Consider the following 18,196-nt stretch of genomic DNA (forward strand, 5'->3'; position numbering starts at 1 on the left):
TAAATATGTCATATATACTTTCCAAAAACCCCAGTGCGGAAAACAGAAAGTATGACATATGATCTCATGTTGATATTACCTCATTAAAAACCTTTATGAGAACCTGTATAGTAAAATCATGAAGGGAAAAAGAGTATAATATGATGCATTGAACAGGAACAATTTAGGAAGATACTCCCCCTGATTCTTGCAAATTCCAAAGCCATCACATACCAATTCTATGAACATGTTTCTGGAATGTAAAAGTTGGTAGAGACTACGTGAACAAATCTGTTGTATGATTTGATTTGCAAGATATGCAATATAAAGATATTGCTTATTAGTAACCTGTTTGCATCCGGGCAACACACGCAACATTACCTTTGAGATAATGGTTGGTGGATGTAGCCATGAGGTCTGTTTTGAAGACTCTTCATGAGAGGGCTACCACACCTAGTAGGAACACTAAGCTTGTCTACGATCTGACATAGTGGGGATCTGATCGATGTATCCAATGATATCGGTGTTCACATTTCTGTGAAACTAAAAAACCAGGACAAGACGTTTGATGCCTTGGAGATATCGAAAGATATTCTTGAGTACCAACCAATTGCGTTTGGTGGATCCAATGGCATTATGGAACGTTGAGTCCCAATATCTCATTTCCACCATCTCTTGGTCTACACAAATCTTTCTCTACGTTTAAAGAATGAACTACCATGAGAGTTATGGATGGATATGATTTGTCCACAATGAATTTCTCCAATATATTATGGATATAGACAACATAGTATACCATAATGTATGAATGAAGGTGCTCAATTTGTAGTAACGAGCGGTATTTTGGTTTACCCAATTCCTTCAGTTTAAACTCCGTCATTTAGATGATTACATGTGTTGTCATTGCAGACACACAAACATGGATAATCATCATTGTAGGAGTAATCCTTGTGAATAAGGAACTCACTACGTCGGTTGTACCATATGTACCGACGATAATAATAAGTCATATGGTGGAAAATTTTGTTTTTGCCACTCTAGATTTTGCCAATTTTCCTTATGCCACTAGATTTTGACATTTCAGTTCTGCCACTCTTAGCTTTTGACAATTATCACAATTGCCATTCCGTGGCAAAACCAAAATAAATTAGAGTGGCAATTGTGATACATTGTCAAAAGCTAGAGTGGCAAAAGTGAAATAAAATTAATTTGCTATTGCCACATAATGGCAATTGTGATATTTTTCAAAAGCTAAGAGTGGCAATACTGAAATGTCAAAATCTAGAGTGGCATAAGGAAAATTGGCAAAATTTAGAGTGGCAAAAACAAAATTTTCCCTTTGATTGTACACAATGTATGTTGCATTTTGTACTTTGATTCAGAATTGAGGTTCCGCCGGGAACCATCTATATCTGAATCTAGTGATCTACATGGATATGTAATCACTACATCTATCAAGTGCAGAGATAGATGATTTTGAACTGCCAATGATATAATTTATTGGAATGAGATTCCACCTCTGGAGAATAGTTGGGTATCTGCGTGAACCCTTCTGCTATAATACTTGCTCTTTGTTTCACCACCTTGTTGTTCTCAATTCTGTTTCTAGAAGAAAACTGGTGTAAGTATTGCTTATGAATACCTTCCCATTATTGATCAAGATCATTTCTACCTAGATTATACCCTTTGCATGAGTTCAGTCCGAGTGTTGTTCACACTTTGCCATGGCCATGGTCTTTGGATCTGAATCATTTCAAAGGTTTTTTGCAATCTAGTTGAGAAATGTATGCCGACAATTGTAGATTTCCGGTTATATGATTCTCCATAATATATATATATATATCAATATATAGTTGATGGAAATATCGTTACCCATGGTGACTGCTCGCGATTTCCCAATGCGATTGAGTCAGGTATTCCGATGTCCCAGTCATTGTGTGCACTATGACCTGGGTTGGTGGAGGTTTCCCGTCCACTGGGTGTGTACTATCCATTAGGTGTCTGTCAACGTGAAGTTGACTTGCATTTACTAATTCACATGCCTTGATATCCTTGCTTGCGAGAAGCTGAATCCTGATGTATTTCTGCCATACATCTCCCCCTGTTGCTTTGAACGAGGAGTGGAGTGGATTTTGCTGGTACCTCCACTCTTTCAGGCGTACTTTTGCAGGATTGTAGGATTGTGTGACACATTTATAGTCAGTAAATAAATCTGGCAGATTATTTGCAATGTGTTGCAAATCTTCTGAACGCATGGTTCAGATCTTTGAGTACGTGGATTTGAGGCAGAAATGTGTTGAACATTCCACTAATTTCCTGGCATTCTTTATGGTACTTGAAATCTCCCCCTAATGCCTAGAAATGTTCCCCATTGAATCAGCATACTGACCTTGAATAACTCCCCATGCGATGGGCTTGAGGTATCGACAGAAATACAGTTATTCCTGACATAGATCCCAACTATATGTTGAGGGGCTAATGATGTATGCCAGGTGGTGATATCGGTATGCAACCGAATTACCGCAGATAGGAAATACTTGGTAGATATCCACATATCAAACATAGAGGGGAATAATATTATGCAGTTCTGTCATGAGCGTGTAAAACTGCATGACTCCAACTAAAGTTGGTAAGTTGCAATTCCAAAATAAAGATGATGCAATGAGCTTAACTCTTTGGATAGGATTCTACCAAACCATTTTGAGTCTAGACATTAGGACAAATTGCTAAACTTCAATCCAAAGGCCATAGAGAATGCCTTCAAGGAGAATTCTGCAATATTGTCCATTCTATTTGCTTGAAATCGATGTCAGGATAATGAGCTAATGGTTTCATGTGAATAAAGCACACAATTAAGACCATCATGTAGATATGTCTTTTAGAACCATGGAATACCTGAATAGTCTACTCAATGGCTGGGAAGAGCCACTCACCTCGACTTGATGCATTCAAGGAGTCTAAGTGGTTCATCGTAGAATTTAAGGTGTGCAAGCCTTAAAATTAGCTTCCCTGTGTCACTTGTAGTGCACATAAAATCCAAATATTATTAGAATTTAGCATCATAATAATCATAAACTATTGGAATTGCTGATAGTTTTCATTTCAACCAATGTCTCGATGACCAAAGCGAGTATGCCAAGTTTTTCATGTACAAGCACTCTGGAAAACTATCTCGTACACAACATGTGCTACGGGTTGTGTCGTATGTGTAGTACAATCTAGATGATACACATAGAATGTGCTTGCCATATCCGTTGCATATGGTAAAGAGAAGTTATTTCTCTTTGTTGTCATCATAAGTTTCGCTATGGAAACTATTTTGACAGATACCTCCATAGTTTAGTAGGGTACGAGTTAAACCTGGGAAGCAATAAAACATCCCGACGTTACTCGAGTACCCACAGGGATAGTAAATATGACTCGAGTTGAGCCAACAAATACCTCATCGCGTCTAGCTATTTAAATATCTCCTTCTCTCAATGAGAGTGGAAACATTGGACTTCCCCGAGTATAAAGTTTGTGGTGCATATGTCCATAAGGCACATATCATTTTTCATCGGATTGACTCCATAGAAATCTATATATAGACATGAAGATTCTCAATATAAAAATCACTATCAGATATATAGAATACATACAGATGTATTTGTATCAAAGTGCTGATACATCATATTGTGATATACAATATATGATGACAACAATAATCATGTTCTTATTAGAACATCATAAATGGACATAAATAAATAGACCACTAAGGAGACTAAGGGACTAAATGTATAGTCTCCAAACATGTCGGTTGATGCATATTCAACCATCATGCTCTCCATGCTCATAGGGTCTCGTGACAGCTTGATGGTGTGTCAGGTTGAGGGTTTGAACTGAGTTTCAAACCATTACCCTTGAGGTCCATTGCGTCCCGGTGGCGTGGCTTGGATTGCACATGCTATCCCATGGGATGCAAGACTGGTCTTGATGTCCATGTTCCGCTTAACTAAGTTGTGGCCATTGAGAGCAAGAGCCTCAAATTGTTAGCCATCGATTACTTATAGGGGCAAGCCAGAGATAATTAATTTACAAGAAGTAAATTAAAACCATCATGATTTTGTAATAAGAATGCAAACATTTGACTCAAGTGTATAATTTGAAAATGCTCAACCTCAATTGTGGGAATATAACATATTGAAGATCATTCAGATCTCACAGTAATAGAGATTGTCTACACATGGGTAGTAGATCCAACTCATTACCTTGCGTTTTCCTAATATAATGAGGGAGATGTTATTGTCAAAAATTAACAAGTTTGTTGTGCGGGAAAAATCAATCTCGACAGCTGTGACATGTTCATGAAGAATGGCAATGTGGTAAACACATAGAACATATCATCTCCGGTGAAAAACCAGTAATTTATTTATATTACAGACTGCGTAATATAAAAACATATTAATATTGCAAAATTAATAGATTTCAAGAAAGGTGGCTCGAAATCATTAGTGCGAATCTTAAAATGCTAAGGATGACACCTTGAATTTTGCATATGTATTTGCAAGAAATTGAAAATCTCAATTGCAAATAGACGTATTAATGTCGACATGTGGTTAACATGGAAATAAATACATCATAGAAATACTCCAGAATACCTTGTACTCAATGGAGAAACAGTACCGCAGAGGTATTGAATTTATCTTTGCAAGAGATTAAAAAAAATCTCTATTGCAAATGGATGTAATTAATCTCAACACGTAATAAACGTGGAAATGTATTACATCGATTTAAGATCTGGAATACATCTCGGTACTCAACAGAAAACAATACTGAAATATATGTACTAGATTTAACAGGTCTAAAACAGGAATAAAATCACTTCTATAACTACTGTTAATTTAAACAGAAAAGAAAGAAGAAAAAAAATCGGCCCAGGCGGGCACTCGGTCCGCAGCCCGAGCGAATGTGTGGGGAGGGACTAGCCGGAAGGTCACCAGGCGCCTGGTGAGGGAGTCCTGGATTAAGGGGTCCTCGGGGGTCCGGCCTGTGTGACATGGGCCAGACTATTGGGCCATGAAGATACAAGATAGAAGACTTCCTCCCGTGTCCGGATGGGACTCTCCTTTGCGTGGAAGGCAAGCTAGGCGTCCGGATGTATTATTTCCTTTTTCTGTAACCGACTTTGTATAACCCTAGGCCCCTCCGGTGTCTATATAAACCGGAGGGTTTAGTCTGTAGAGGCAATCACAATCAGACAGGCTAGACCTCTAGGGTTTAGCCACAACGATCTCGTGGTAGATCAACTCTTGTAATCCTCATATTCATCAAGATCAATCAAGCAGGACGTAGGGTATTACCTCCATCAAGAGAGACTGAACCTGGGTAAAACATCGTGTCCCCTGCCTCCTGTTACCATCGACCTTAGACGCACAGTTCGGGACCCCCTACCCGAGATCCGCCGGTTTTTACACCGACACTAGTGCTTTCATTGAGAGTTCCACTATGGCATCGAAGTTAGGGTTGATGGCTCGCCTTGTTATAAAAGACAGTATCACCTCCGGAGGAGCTCTGGCCCCAGGCCAAACCCTCTGGCTGGGCGGCTTTACCATGACCGCTCGTTTGGCGGTTAAGCCGATGATGACTTCTTGGGTCATCAAAAATCGCCTCCGTGTTGACTCAGAATACTCCAGACGGATGGATCCAGCGGAGTGGTTGTCTTTAAACGAACTCCTGGATCGCATCGCCGCCATGGGGGTTGCTACTGACTATGATCAGATTGGGCTTAAACCCGATCAGAGAGAAATCAAATTTCCGCCGATCATCCTGTTGGAAATATGCCCTAGAGGCAATAATAAAATGGTTATTATTATATTTCTTTGTTCATGATAATTGTCTATTGTTCATGCTATAATTGTGTTATCTGGAAATCGTAATACATGTGTGAATACATAGACCACAACACGTCCCTAGTGAGCCTCTAGTTGACTAGCTCGTTGATCAAAAGATAGTCATGGTTTCCTGACTATGGACATTGGATGTCATTGATAACGGAATCACATCATTAGGAGAATGATGTGATGGACAAGACCCAATCCTAAGCATAGCTCAAAGATCGTGTAGTTCGTTTGCTGTAGCTTTTCTGAATGTCAAGTATCATTTCCTTAGACCATGAGATTGTGCAACTCCCGGACACCGTAGGAGTGCCTTGGGTGTGCCAAACATCACAAGTAACTGGGTGACTATAAAGGTACATTACAGGTATCTCCAAAAGTGTCTGTTGGGTTGGCACGAATCGAGACTGGGATTTGTCACTCCGTATGACGGAGAGGTATCTCTGGGCCCACTCAGTAATGCATTATCATAATGAGCTCAATGTGATCAAGTGGTTGATCACGAGATCATGCATTATGATATGAGTAAACTGACTTGCCGATAACGAGACTGAACAAGGTATTGGGATACCGACGATCGAGTCTCGGGCAAGTAACGTACCGATTGACAAAGGGAATTGTATACGGATTCATTGAATCCTCGACATCGTGGTTCATCTGATGAGATCATCGTGGAGCATGTGGGAGCCAACATGGGTATCCAGATCCCGCTGTTGGTTATTGACCGGAGAGTCGTCTCGGTCATGTCTGCATGTCTCCCGAACCCGTAGGGTCTACACACTTAAGGTTCGGTTAGGAAGACTTGTATGTGATTACCGAATGTTGTTTGGAGTCCCGGATGAGATCCCGTATGTCACGAGGAGTTCCGAAATGGTCCGTAGGTGAACATTTATATGTAGGAAGTTGTCATACGGTCACCGAAAAGGTTCGAGGGCATATCGGTATTGTACCGGGGCCACCGGAGGGGTTCCGGGGGTCCACCGGGAGGGGCCACCTCTTCCGGAGGGCCTTATGGGCTATATGGAGAAGGGAACCAGCCCAAGTGGGCTGGGGCGCCACACCCCCCTAGGGCCCATGCGCCTAGGGTTTGGGGGAAACCCTAAGGGGGGCGCCCCCTTGCTTGGGGGGCAAGCCCCCTCCCCTTGGCCGCCCCCCTCTAGATCTCATCTAGAGGGGGCCGGCCCCCTTCCCCCTTCCCCTATAAATAGAGGGGTGAGGGGAGGGCTGCATACAACATCCAAGGCGCAGCCCCTCCCCTCCCCAACACCTCTCCTCCTCCATAAGAGCTTGGCGAAGCCCTGCCGGAGTACTGCAGCTTCACCACCACCACGCCGTCGTGCTGCTGTTGGAGCCCTCTTCCTCAACCTCTCCCTCCTCCTTGCTGGATCAAGGCGCGGGAGACGTCCTCGCTCCGTACGTGTGTTGAACGCGGAGGTGCCGTCCGTTCGGCGCTAGGATCTTCGGTGATTTGGATCACGATGAGTATGACTCCATCAACCCGTTCTCTTGAACGCTTCCGCTCGTGATCTACAAGGGTATGTAGATGCACTCCTCTCTCCCTCATTGCTAGATGACTCCATAGATTGATCTTGGTGATGCGTAGAAAATTTTAAAATTCTGCTACGTTCCCCAATAGTGGTATCAGAGCTAGGTCTATGCGTAGTTACTATGCACGAGTAGAACACAGAGCAGTTGTGGGCGTCGATATTGTCACATATCTTGCCATTCTAGTCTTATCTTGATTCGGCGACATTGTGGGATGAAGCGGCCCGAACCAACCTTACACGTACGCTTACGTGAGACCGGTTCCACCGACTGACATACACTAGTTGCATAAGGTGGCTGGCGGGTGTCTGTCTCTCCCACTTTAGTCGGATCGGATTCAATGAACAGGGTCCTTATGAAGGGTAAATAGAAATTTGCAATTCACGTTGTGGTTTTGGCGTAGGTAAGAAACATTCTTGCTAGAATCCTATAGCAGCCACGTAAAAACTTGCAACAACAATTAGAGGACGTCTAACTTGTTTTTGCAGCAAGTGTTTTGTGATGTGATATGGCCAAAGGATGTGATGAATGATATATGTGATGTATGAGATGATCATGTTCTTGTAATAGGAATCATGACTTGCATGTCGATGAGTATGACAACCGGCAGGAGCCATAGGAGTTTTCTTTATTTATTTATGCCATGCGTGTCAACATAAATGTCATGTAATTACATTACTTTATTGCTAAAGCGTTAGCCATAGTAGTAGAAGTAATAGATGACGAGACAACTTCAAGAAGATATGATGATGGAGATCATGATGATGGAGATCATGGTGTCATGCCGGTGACAAGGATGATCATGGAGCCCCGAAGATGGAGATCAAAAGGAGCAAATGATAATGGCCATATCATGTCACTATTTGATTGCATGTGATGTTTATCATGTTTTACATCTTATTTGCTTAGAACGACGGTAGCTTAAATAAGATGATCCCTCGTAATAATTTCAAGACAGTGTTCCCCCTAACTGTGCACCGTTGCGAAGGTTCGTTGTTTCGAAGCACCACGTGATGATTGGGTGTGATAGATTCTAACGTTCGAATACAACGGGTGTAAGCCAGATTTACACACGCAATACACTTAGGTTGAATTGACGAGCCTAGCATGTACAGACATGGCCTCGGAACACAGAAGACCGAAAGGTCGAGCATGAGTCGTATAGAAGATACGATCAACATGAAGATGTTCACCGATGTTGACTAGTCCGTCTCACGTGATGATCGGACACGGCCTAGTTAACTCGGATCATGTTATACTTAGATGACTGGAGGGATGTCTATCTGAGTGGGAGTTCATTGAATAATTTGATTAAATGAACTTAATTATCATGAACTTAGTCTAAATCTTTACAATATGTCTTGTAGATCAAATGGCCCATGTTGTCCTCAACTTCAACGCATTCCTAGAGAAAACCAAGCTGAAAGACGATGGCAGCAACTATACGGACTGGGTCCGGAACCTGAGGATCATCCTCATAGCTGCCAAGAAAGATTATGTCCTAGAAGCACCGCTAGGTGATGCACCCGTCCCACAGAACCAAGACGTTATGAACGCTTGGCAGACACGTGCTGATGATTACACCCTCATTCAGTGCGGCATGCTTTACAACTTAGAACCGGGGCTCCAAAAGCGTTTTGAGAGACACGGAGCATATGAGATGTTCGAAGAGCTGGAAATGGTTTTTCAAGCTCATGCCCGGGTCGAGAGATATGAAGTCTCCGACAAGTTCTCCAGCTGTAAGATGGAGGAAAATAGTTCTGTCAGTGAGCACATACTCAAAATGTCTGGGTTGCATAACTGCTTGACTCAGCTGGGAGTTAATCTTCCGGATGACGCGGTCATTGAAAGAATCCTTCAGTCGCTTCCACCGAGCTACAAGAGCTTTGTGATGAACTTCAATATGCAGGGGATGGAAAAGACCATTCTTGAGGTATATTCAATGCTGAAATCAGCAGAGGTAGAAGTCAAAAAGGAACATCAAGTGTTGATAGTGAATAAAACCACTAAGTTCAAGAAAGGCAAGGGTAAGAAGAACTTCAAGAAGGACGGCAAGGGAGTTGCCGCGCCCGGTAAGCAAGCTGCCGAGAAGAAGCCAAAGAATGGACCCGAGCCCGAGACTGAGTGTTTTTATTGCAAGGGAAGTGGTCACTGGAAGCGGAACTGCCCCAAATACTTAGAGGACAAGAAGGCCGGCAACACGAAAGGTATATGTGATATACATGTAATTGATGTGTACCTTACCAGTACTCGTAGTAGCTCCTGGGTATTTGATACCGGCGCGGTTGCTCACATTTGTAACTCGAAGCAGGAGCTGCGGAATAAACAGAGACTGGCGAAGGACGAGGTGACGATGCGCGTTGGGAATGGTTCCAAGGTCGATGTGATCGCCGTCGGCACGCTACCTCTACACTTACCTATGGGATTAGTTTTAAACCTCAATAATTGTTATTTAGTGCCAGCTTTGAGCATGAACATTGTATCAGGATCTCGTTTAATTTGATATGGCTACTCATTTAAATCCGAGAATAATGGTTGTTCTATTTATATGAGAGATATGTTTTATGGTCATGCTCCGATGGTGAATGGTTTATTCTTAATGAATCTCGAGCGTAATGCTACACATATTCATAGTGTGAATACCAAAAGATGTAAGGTTGATAATGATAGTCCCACATACTTGTGGCACTGCCGCCTTGGTCACATAGGAGTCAAACGCATGAAGAAGCTCCATGCAGATGGACTTTTAGAGTCTCTTGATTACGAATCATTTGACACGTGCGAACCATGCCTCATGGGTAAAATGACCAAGACTCCGTTCTCAGGAACAATGGAGCGAGCAACCAACTTATTGGAAATCATACATACTGATGTGTGCGGTCCAATGAGTGTTGAGGCTCGCGGTGGCTATCGTTATGTTCTCACCCTCACTGATGACTTGAGTAGATATGGGTATGTCTACTTAATGAAACACAAGTCTGAGACCTTTGAAAAGTTCAAGGAATTTCAGAGTGAGGTTGAGAATCAACGTGACAGGAAAATCAAGTTCTTGCAATCAGATCGTGGGGGAGAATACCTGAGTCACGAATTTGGCACACACTTAAGAGAATGTGGAATAGTTTCACAACTCACGCCGCCTGGAACACCTCAGCATAATGGTGTGTCCGAACATCGTAATCGCACTCTATTAGATATGGTGCGATCTATGATGTCTCTTACCGATTTACCGCTGTCATTTTGGGGCTATGCTTTAGAGACTGCCGCATTCACTTTAAATAGGGCTCCATCGAAATCCGTTGAGACGACATCGTATGAATTATGGTTTGGGAAGAAACCTAAGCTGTCGTTTCTAAAAGTTTGGGGATGCGATGCTTATGTCAAGAAACTTCAACCTGAGAAGCTCGAACCCAAATCGGAAAAATGCGTCTTCATAGGATACCCTAAAGAAACTGTTGGGTATACCTTCTACCTCAGATCCGAAGACAAGATCTTTGTTGCCAAGAATGGGTCCTTTCTAGAGAAAGAGTTTCTCTCGAAAGAAATAAGTGGGAGGAAAGTAGAACTTGATGAAGTATTGCCTCTTGAACCGGTAAGTGGCGCAGCTCAAGAAAATGTTCCTGAGGTGCCTGCACCGACTAGAGAGGAAGTTGATGATGATGATCATGAAACTTCAGATCAAGTTGCTACTGAACTTCATAGGTCCACAAGGACACGTTCCGCACCAAAGTGGTACGGCAACCCTGTCTTGGAAATCATGTTGTTAGACAACGGTGAACCTTCGAACTATGAAGAAGCAATGGCGGGCCCGGATTCCGACAAATGGCTAGAAGCCATGAAATCCGAGATAGGATCCATGTATGAAAACGAAGTATGGACTTTGACTGACTTGCCCGATGATCGGCGAGCCATAGAAAATAAATGGATCTTTAAGAAGAAGACAGACGCAAATGGTAATGGGACCATCTATAAAGCTTGACTTGTCGCTAAGGGTTATCGACAAGTTCAAGGGGTTGACTACGATGAGACTTTCTCACCCGTAGCGAAGCTGAAGTCCGTCCGAATCATGTTAGCAATTGCCGCATTCTATGATTATGAGATATGTTAAATGGACGTCAAAACGGCATTCCTTAATGGTTTCCGTAAGGAAGAATTGTATATGATGCAGCCGGAAGGTTTTGTCGATCCTAAGAATGCTGACAAGGTGTGCAAGCTCCAACGCTTGATTTATGGGCTGGTGCAAGCATCTCGGAGTTGGAACATTCGTTTTGATGAGATGATCAAAGCGTTTGGGTTTATGCAGACTTATGGAGAAGCCTGCATTTACAAGAAAGTGAGTGGGAGCTCTGTAGCATTTCTCATATTGTATGTGGATGACATCATGTTGATGGGAAATGATATAGAATTCTTGGAAGGCATAAAGGCCTACTTGAACAAGTGTTTTTCAATGAAGGACCTTGGAGAAGCTGCTTATATATTAGGCATCAAGATCTATAGAGATAGATCGAGACGCCTCATTGGTCTTTCACAGAGTACATACCTTGACAAGATATTGAAGAAGTTCAAAATGGATCAGTCAAAGAAGGGGTTCTTGCCTGTATTGCAAGGTACGAGATTGAGCACGGCTCAATGCCCGACCACGGCAGAAGATAGAGAAAAGATGAGTGTCGTCCCCTATGCCTCGGCCATAGGGTCTATCATGTATGCTATGCTGTGTACCAGACCTGATGTAAACCTTGCCGTAAGTTTGGTAGGAAGGTACCAAAGTAATCCCGGCATGGAACACTGGAGAGCGGTCAAGAATATCCTGAAGTACCTGAAAAGGACCAAGGAAATGTTTCTCGTTTATGGAGGTGACGAAGAGCTCGTCGTAAAGGGTTACGTCGATGCTAGCTTCGACACAGATCTGGATGACTTTAAGTCACAAACCGGATACGTGTATATTTTGAATGGTGGGGCAGTAAGCTGGTGCAGTTGCAAGCAAAGCGTTGTGGCGGGATCTATATGTGAAGCGGAGTACATGGCAGCCTCAGAGGCAGCACAAGAAGCAGTCTGGGTGAAGGAGTTCATTACCGACCTAGGAGTCATACCCAATGCGTCGAGCCCGATGACTCTCTTCTATGACAACACTTGAGCTATTGCCCTTGCCAAGGAGCCCAGGTTTCACAGGAAGACCAGGCATATCAAGCGTCACTTCAACTCCATTCGTGAAAGTGTTCAAAATAGAGACATAGAGATTTGTAAAGTACATACGGACCTGAATGTAGCAGATCCGTTGACTAAACCTCTCCCTAGAGCAAAACATGATCAACACCAGAACTGCATGGGTGTTCGATTCATCACAATGTAACTAGAATATTGACTCTAGTGCAAGTGGGAGACTGTTGGAAATATGCCCTAGAGGCAATAATAAAATGGTTATTATTATATTTCTTTGTTCATGATAATTGTCTATTGTTCATGCTATAATTGTGTTATCCGGAAATCGTAATACATGTGTGAATACATAGACCACAACACGTCCCTAGTGAGCCTCTAGTTGACTAGCTCGTTGATTAAAAGATAGTCATGGTTTCCTGACTATGGACATTGGATGTCATTGATAACGGAATCACATCATTAGGAGAATGATGTGATGGACCAGACCCAATCCTAAGCATAGCTCAAAGATCATGTCGTTCGTTTGCTGTAGCTTTTCTGAATGTCAAGTATCATTTCCTTAGACCATGAGATTGTGCAACTCCCGGACACCGTAGGATTGCCTTGGGTGTTCCAAACGTCACAACGTAACTGGGTGACTATAAAGGTATATTACAGGTATCTCCGAAAGTGTCTGTTGGGTTGGCACGAATCGAGACTGGGATTTGTCACTCCGTATGACGGAGAGGTATCTCTGGGCCCACTCAGTAATGCATCATCATAATGAGCTCAATGTGATCAAGTGGTTGATCACGAGATCATGCATTACGGTACGAGTAAAGTGACTTGCCGGTAACGAGACTGAACAAGGTATTGGGATATCGACGATCGAGTCTCGGGCAAGTAACGTACCGATTAACAAAGGGAATTGTATACGGATTGATTGAATCCTCGACATCGTGGTTCATCCGATGAGATCATCGTGGAGAATGTGGGAGCGAACATGGGTATCCAGATCCCGCTGTTGGTTATTGACCGGAGAGTCGTCTTGGTCATGTCTGCATGTCTCCCGAACCCGTAGGGTCTACACACTTAAGGTTCGGTGACGCTAGGGTTGTTAGGAAGACTTGTATGTGATTACCGAAAGTTGTTCGGAGTCCCGGATGAGATCTCGGACGTCACGAGGAGTTCCGGAATGGTCCGGAGGTGAAGATTTATATGTAGGAAGTTGTCATACGGTCACCGGAAAGGTTCGGGGGCATATCGGTATTGTACCGGGGCCACCGGAGGGGTTCCGGGGGTCCACCGGGAGGGGCCACCTCTTCCGGAGGGCCTTATGGGCTGTATGGAGAAGGGAACCAGCCCAAGTAGGCTGGGGCTCCACACCCCCCTAGGGCCCATGCACCTAGGGTTTGGGGGAAACCCTAAGGGGGGGGCGCCCCCTTGCTTGGGGGGCAAGCCCCCCTCCCCTTGGCCGCCACCCCCCTCTAGATCTCATCTAGAGGGGGCCGGCCCCCTTCCCCCTTCCCCTATAAATAGAGGGGTGAGGGGAGGGCTGCATACAACATCCAAGGCGCAGCCCCTCCCCTCCCCAACACCTCTCCTCCTCCATAAGAGCTTGGTGAAGCCCTGCCGGAGTACTGCAGCTTCACCACCACCACGCCATCGTGCTGCTGTTGGAGCCCTCTTCCTCAACCTCTCCCTCCTCCTTGCTGGATCAAGGCGCGGGAGACGTCCTCGCTCTGTACGTGTGTTGAACGCGGAGGTGCCGTTCGTTCGGCGCTAGGATCTTCGGTGATTTGGATCACGACGAGTACGACTCCATCAACCCGTTCTCTTGAACGCTTCCGCTCGTGATCTACAAGGGTATGTAGATGCACTCCTCTCTCCCTCGTTGCTAGATGACTCCATAGATTGAACTTGGTGATGCATAGAAAATTTTAAAATTCTGCTATGTTCCCCAACACATCCATTAGACATCGGTCGTAGAAGAGCAGAACAACAATTCTTCCCCTATGCTGAAGACGAACTATGTTTGGATTTCTAAGCTCTAAGATCCGATACCCGTCTGCAACGACACTCCTAGTCCCCCAAACTTGGATTCGGGCGTTGGGCCCAGAAAATCATTCGACATCCCGGAGCCCGAACTAATGAGGTCGGAAGTTTTTCTGGCTCCAGACTCCAAATCGGGTCAGGGTACGGATTTAAAACCACCCACCAACCACAAGCAATATTCGCCAAGCAATTCTGGCCTGCCGGATATATGCGACCTCATGTACGTACGACAGCAGCCTCAGGAAACAGTCAATCACTTTTGGGCCAGATTTTTCCTTGTCAAACACAAGATTAAAGACTGCCGCGACGAGGACGTGATTTCAGTATTCTACAATAATTACACGGACTAAGGCATCCTCAATGCCATCAACCGCCATCGCATATTACACTCCGCTGACTTGGCAACCGTGGTGCAGAAGTACTGTGCAATGGAAAGCGCCTGGAAAACCCAGACAGCTCGCTGGAAGCCACCGGTCTCCACCAAACTCCCTTGGGCGAGCAAAATGGATGCACCCTCGCGGGGCACCCGAACCCATAGTAAAGGAAACTAAACCCGTTACGGGACACGAAACCATTCTGGAGGGATGGCTCGATAGGCCGTGCAAAATACACACGACATCGGATACCGTACCAAACCACAACCTTAGAGCATGTTGGATACTCCGGCAAGTGGCCAAGAGCAGTGAGGATATCCTCACCAAAAACACCGCAGAGCATCTCCCCTCGGAAGACGACGACCCGAAAGTATTGATAGTCTTCGAGACTTTCGCTTCAAACAATCGATGCAAGAGGGAACTCCACGACCTCGCCGAAGTCTGCCAAGTCGCAACAATAAATCCCTGGAACGACATGGCCATAACTTTCAACGCCAGTGACGAACCAAAAATCCGGTCAGTCTGGGCACGAGCCGCCTTGGTCCTCAACCCAATTGTGGATGGCTTTCGGCTCACTAAAGTGCTCATGGACGGCGGTAGCGGACTAAACCTCATCTACAAGGACACACTGAACAAAATGGAAATAGACAGGAGCCACATCGAGCATAGTAATATGACCTTCCGAGGGATCATTCCTAGCCGGGAGGCACGATGCGCGGGGAAAATTACACTCGATGTGGTATTCGGCACGCCGGAGAAATATCGGTCCGAAGAGATAACCTTGCAAGTGGCCCCTTTCAACAGTGGATATCATGCCCTGTTGGAGCGAGATGCATTCACACGCTTTCAAGCTATACCTCATTACGGGTATATGAAGCTCAAGATGCCCGGGCCCAATGGTATTATCACTCTTGCTAGTGATCCGGACATAGCCCTCCGCGCCGAAAACAAAACAGCATCCCTAGCCCTCGAGGCACTATCTGAGGCCCTCACGGCCGAAGATTTAACCACACTACACTCTACGGTTGATAGGGACGACGTAATCCTTGATAAACGTCCCAAATCCACCTCCTTCAAACTAGCAGACGAAATAATCAAATTTCAAGTCCACCTGACGGACCCCAAGAAGACAGCTTCCATCGAGGCACAACTAGACCCAATGGTTGATGCCGCGCTACGAACGTTCCTGCACGAGAACTGGGACATATTCGCCTGGCACCCTTCTAATATGCCAGGAATCCCATGCAGGCTGGCCGAACATAGCCTCAATATGTTGAAGGGATATAAGCCGGTCAAGCAAACACTGCGGCGCTTTTCCGAACCTAAACGACAAGCTATGGGGGAGGAGCTAGCCAAGTTAATCGAGGCCGGATTCATCAGAGAAATAAAACACCCGGACTGGCTAGCAAACCTGGTGATGGTACCAAAGAAGGACAAATCCTGGCGCCTGTGCGTCGATTTCAAAGACCTCAATAAGGCTTGCCCTAAGGATCCCTTCCCCCTCCCCGCATCGATCTGATTATTGATGCTATTGTAGGACACGACTCACTGTGTTTCCTCGACGCATACTCCGGATACCATAAAATTAAAATGAAGGAATCTGATCAAGCCGCAACGGCATTCATCACCCCATACGGGCCTTTCTGCTTCAACACTATGACCTTTGGGCTTAAAAACGCCGGCGCCACCTACCAACGCATGATTCAAACATGCCTAGAGAAACAAATCAGCAAGACAGTGGAATCATATGTGGATGATGTCGTCATCAAGACTAAGCACGTCGAGTCGTTACTAGACGACCTATGTCTCACATTCGACAACCCCCAGACATATGACATCAAGCTCAATCTGGAAAAGTGTGTTTTCGGCGTTCCCGCCGGAAAGCTACTGGGCTTCATCGTTTCCAATAGAGTAATTGAGGCAAATCCAGCCAAAATCCGAGCTTTGTCACAATTGGCTACACCAACAGACCTTAAACGGGTCCAAAAACTAGCCGGATGTGTGTCAGCTTTAAGCCGCTTTATCTCTAGACTAGGAGAAAAAGCATTGCCACTTTATCTCCTTCTCTGATGTACCAACCACTTCGAGTGGATGGAAGTGGCAACGGCCGGACTGGAAGAAATAAAGGCTCTTTTAGCGAGCAACCCAATCCTGGCCGCACAAAACATCGGCGAACCGATGTTATTATACATCTCTGCAACACACTAGGTGGTGAGCGCAGTGCTCGTCGTTGAGTGAAAGGAGGACAGACACAAGTTCCCACTTCAGAAACCGGTATACTATGTATCCACCGTCCTCAGACCATGCAAATCCCGGTACCCTCATTACCAAAAGATAGCATACGCGGTCTTCATGGCATCCAGGAAGCTACGGCACTACTTCCAAGAGTGTTTGATCACTATGGCTTTCGAAGTACCACTCAATGATATAATAAATAACCGCGACGCTACGGTTGGATTGCCAAGTGGGCTATCGAGCTCCTACCATTCGACATAACATACAAACCACGCTGAGCCATTAAATCCCAAGTATTGGCTGACTTCGTCGCCGAATGGACAGAGGCCGAACTCCCTAAAGACTACGGTACATATTCCAACTGGGTCATGCACTTCGATGGCTCTAAAATGCTGGCCGGCTTAGGAGCGGGCATCGTCTTGATGTCCCCCAGTGGAGACAAAGTTCAGTACGTACTCCAAATATTATACACAGACTCCAACAATGCAGCCGAATATGAGTCCCTATTGCACGGTCTTCGGATGGTTGCCTCCATGGGCATACAACGCCTGGAGGTTCGCGGGGATTCAAATCTCGTGATATCCCCAATAAACGGAGACTTTGACACCAAAGATCCAAAGATGGCGGCCTATCATAATGCCGTACTCAAAATATCAGCTCAGTTGACTCAAGTTTCATCATGTGGCTCGAGAAAGTAATCAAGCGGCGGATGTCCTTGCTCGCATGGGCGCCAAGAGTGACCTCGTCCCGCCTAACATCTTTCTGGAAAGTCTCTTCAAGCCATCCATGGTGTGGTAGGACGAGAGCCTCAATGCCAGTCCGGATCCGATCATACCCCCAGATTCCTAACACAATACCGATATCATCGGGGGCTCAGCCACCGAGATAACACCATCGGCCCATCTAATAATGGCAGTAATTGCCCCATGGACCGAACCCTTCTTGGCCTACCTTAATAGGCGAGAGCTCCCCGAGGATCAGAATGAGGCTCGCTGCATT

Source organism: Triticum urartu, chromosome 6A (genome assembly GCF_056163025.1).
Source record: "Triticum urartu cultivar PI428250 chromosome 6A, HENAU_Tu73, whole genome shotgun sequence".
In the NCBI taxonomy this organism is placed as follows: Eukaryota; Viridiplantae; Streptophyta; class Magnoliopsida; order Poales; family Poaceae; genus Triticum; species Triticum urartu.